The sequence below is a fragment of the Hyla sarda genome, unplaced genomic scaffold (assembly GCF_029499605.1).
Source record: "Hyla sarda isolate aHylSar1 unplaced genomic scaffold, aHylSar1.hap1 scaffold_88, whole genome shotgun sequence".
NCBI classification, from domain to species: Eukaryota; Metazoa; Chordata; class Amphibia; order Anura; family Hylidae; genus Hyla; species Hyla sarda.
In genome coordinates, this window is record NW_026610908.1 from 297750 (window position 1) to 302250 (window position 4501).

Consider the following 4501-nt stretch of genomic DNA (forward strand, 5'->3'; position numbering starts at 1 on the left):
GGGGTGAGAGGGGGCTGGATGATGTTGAAGGCCGCAGTGGTCTTCAACCTGCGGACCTCCGGAGGTTTCAAAACTACAACTCCCAGCAAGCCCGGACAGCCGATGGCTGCCCGGGCTTGCTGGGAGTTGTAGTTTTGAAACCTCTGGAGGTCCGCATGTTGAAGGCCGCAGTGGTCTTCAACCTGCGGACCTCCGGAGGTTTCAAAACTACAACTCCCAGCAAGCCCGGACAGCCGATGGCTGCCCGGGCTTGCTGGGAGTTGTAGTTTTGAAACCTCTGGAGGTCCGCAGGTTGAAGACCACTGAGGGCGAATGATGAGAAGAGGATGATGAAGGGGGGGGGGTGTGGGGATGATGAAGGGGGGTGGGGATGATGAAGGGGGGGGGGTGTGGGATGATTACAAGGGGATGATGAAGGGGGGATGTGTGGGATGATAAGGGGATGATGAAGGGGGGATGTGTGGGATGATGACAAGGGGATGATGAAGGGGGGATGTGTGGGATGATGACAAGGGGATGATGAAGGGGGGGATGTGTGGGATGATGACAAGGGGATGATGAAGGGGGGATGTGTGGGATGATGACAAGGGGATGATGAAGGGGGGATGTGTGGGATGATAAGGGGATGTGTGGGATGATGACAAGGGGATGATGAAGGGGGGATGTGTGGGATGATAAGGGGATGTGTGGGATGATGACAAGGGGATGATGAAGGGGGATGTGTGGGATGATGACAAGGGGATGATGAGGATGTTAATGACAGGTCTGGATGATGACAGGGGGGGATGAGGTATTTCCCACCCTAGGCTTATACTCGAGTCAATAACTTTTCCTGGGATTTTGGGTTGAAATTAGGGGTCTCGGCTTATACTCGGGTCTGCTTATACTCGAGTATATACGGTATGTCCTTACTCCAAAAAAATGTATTTACAAATTTGGGGGGGGGGGGTCTTTTCTGCTATTAACCCTTGTAAAAATGTAACATTTTGGAAAAAAAAAAAACATTTTAGTGAAAAAAAATATATATTTTTTTACATATGCAAAAGTCGTGAAACCCCTATGGGGTATTAAGGCTTACTTTACCCCTTGTTACGTTCCTCAAGGGGTCTAGTTTCCAAAATAGTATGCCATGTGTTTTTTTTTTTTTGCTGTTCTGGCACCATAGGCGCTTCCCAAATGTGACATGTCCCCCCCATTTCAGCAAAGTTTGCAAATGTGACTCTTTCTCTTCTGAGCATCGTAGCACCCCTGCAGTTCACTTCAGGTCCACTTATGGGGTACCTCCATTCTCATAAGAAATTGGGTTACAAATTTTGGGGGGTCTTTTCTGCTATTAACCCTTGCAAAAATGTGAAATTTGGGGGGAAACACACATTTTAGTGAAAAAAACACAAACATTTTTTACATATGCAAAAGTCGTGAAACCCCTGTGGGGTATTAAGGCTCACTTAATACCTTGTTACGTTCCTCAAGGGGTCTAGTTTCCAAAATGGTATGCCATGTGGGTTTTTCTTGCTGTCCTGGCACCATAGGGGCTTCCTAAATGCGATATGCCCCCCGAGCACAATTTGCTCTCAAAAAGCCAAAAATTACTCCTTCTCTTCTGAGCATTATAGTTCGCCCATAGTGCACTTCAGGTCCACTTATGGGGTACCTCCATACTCGGATAGAAAACCTTTACATTGCACAGATCTGGGATTGCACAGATCCCTCAACATACAATGGTTTCAACAAACGATTGTTCATTTGGAACGGATTAATATTGTATGTTGAGGGATACCTGTATAATAAACTAAAACTTACATAAATTGGGTATCTTTGTAACTGTATGGACCTGCAGAATAAGGATAAGGTGTATTTTTTTACCGAAAAGTGCACTGCGTAGAAGCAGAAGCCAAAAATGGCATTGTTTTTTCAATTTTTTTTTAACACATGACCTGCATATTGACCTATGGGCTTCTTGCTCAGCCCCCATTTATAAGAGGGTCAGCCATTACAATCACTCTCTACCAGCACAAGATCTCTGAGCTCTTCTACCATCACTCTAGCTGTGGAAAAGTGGAGACCAGATGTCTCAGTGCTAGTGTCCAGCTACCTGGAAGGCCTCAAATCTACAGTCACTTCAAGTAAGTCAAGTCTGTGTCTGCTGCCACTACCTACAGTCTAGTCAAGCCTAAAGTCAAGAATCTACAGTCTGTTACAAGTATAATTAGTCCCAGCAAGCTGCTGGGTCCTTCCGTGTTTCTGGCCAACTCTCTGGGATTCTGGCCGAGCTGTAGAGACTATAACAACTGTCTGACCTCAGTAAAGCCTCCGTTAAACCATAACCCGGTCGTGCACTAGCCATTGGGATAGTGGAGATATCATTTGGGTGGTTCCTGATACACCCCCAACCCCTCCCCCCCCCCCCCCCCCCCCCGCAAAAGAGGGGAAAAAAAACACTCTGGCGTAACAAACATTAGGGGTTAATAACACCTTGCCCCTGAGGTTAATACCATCCACCTACACCGCTACACCCCGTGGTCCCGCCATTCATTGTGGTTCACCACACTACCACTAGAGTGGTTACTATGCTTCCTGGCTGACCAAAACATCAGCCAGGAACCATAGGAACTGAGAAGTGGTATGTGGTCATCATCTGCAGAACCACTTCTTTATTGTGGGCATCTTGCTAATTACTTTAATGTCCATCTGTTGTCTGTTCCATTTGCACAACAGCATGTTAAATTCATTGTCAATCAGTCAGTGGCATACCAAGGGGGGGGGGGGGGGGGGGGGGCGGCCCGCCCCGGGTGCCACTCACAGGTGGATGCCAGGGGCGGACTGACTGGCCGGTCCGATTGGATGTCGTCCAAGGACCCGACCGGGTTAAGGGCCCACCACCGCTGCCGCTGCTGAGGATCCGGGACACTCCCCAGATCCCCAGAAGACATCGCTGCCTTCTCCGGTATGTGTGATACACAGCTGCAGCTTACACAGAGGAGACATGACCTCCGTCCCCACGCAGCACGCAGTACAGGCACTGATGACGTCACTCATCGGCACCTGTACTGTGTAGGGGAGAAGACGTGGGCCCCTTCTGCTGAGGAGAACCATGCGTGGGACATCAGGTGAGCATACATATATATTTTGTTTAACTCTGCATATACCTATACGGAAGAGGGGGAGGGGGGTAACTCTGCATATACCTGTGTGAAAGAGGGGGGGGGATGTAACTCTGCATATACTTATGGGAAAGAGGGGGGGGTGTTTCTCTGCCTATACCTATGGGAAAGAGAGGGGGGTGTAACTCTGCCTATACCTATGGGAAAGAGGTGGGTAACTCTGCCTATACCAATGGGGAAAGTGGGGAGGAGGGGGTAACTCTTCCTATTCCTATGGGGAAAGGGGGGTAACCCTGCCTATAACTATGGGGAAAGGGGAGGAAGGAGGGGTATTTCTGCCTATACCTATGGGGAAAAGGGGAGGGTAACTCTGCCTATACCTATGGGGAAGAGGGGGGTAATTCTGCCTATACCAATGGGGAAGAGGGGTGATAACTCTGCCTATACCTATGGGGAAAGGGGGGGGGGGTAATGCTGCCTGTACCTATGGGGAAAGGGGGTGGGGGGACTCTGCTGCATATACCTAAGAAGAAATGTGGGTGAACTCTGTTTCAATAATTATTGGGGAGAGGTTTTAACTCTGCTGCCTATACTGATGGGGAAGGGGGGGTTAAGTCTGCTGTCTATACCTACAGGGAAAGGGGGGGGGGTAACTCTGCTATCTATACCTACAGGGAAAGGGGGGTTAACTCTGCTGCCTATACCTACAGGTAAAGGGGGAAGCGGGGGGAGTACCTAACTTTATACCTGGATGCCTGACTACTTACCTACATACCAGGCTATCTAACTACCTACATAACCAGCTACCTAACTATGTACATTCCTGGCCTACATGGCTGCCTAACTACCATGCTAGCCCCCTACCTACCTGGCTTGTCACCTAACTATAAATCTGGCTTCCTGATCTACCTACCTAGTTTCCTATTTACCCAGCTACCTACCTGTCCTTTTACTTTGAAGGACACCAAGGAGGGCATTATTACAGTTTGTGGGCCTATAGATGGAAAGATTGTGTAGAGGAGGGCACTGAAACAATGCCCTCCTCTACACAGAGTCTGAGTCTGACATGTTTGTCCTGCAGATGTTAAGAAATTCCCATGGCGGTCTTATCCAGACCGAGAAGATGTTGCAGAACTACAACCCCCAGCATGCCTAGAAAGTCTCAGCATACTGGGGGTTGTAGTTTTGCAACATCTGGAAGGGCACAGTTTGGAGATCACTAAACAGTGGTGTCCAAACTGTAGCACTCCAGATGTCAATTCAAAGCATGCCAAGACTGTCCAGGCATGCTGGGAGTTGTACTTTGGCAACATCTGGCCCTTCAGTTGTTGCCGAACTACAGCTCCCAGCATGCCTGGGCAGTCTTGGCATGCTTTGAAGTTTTGCAACATCTGGAG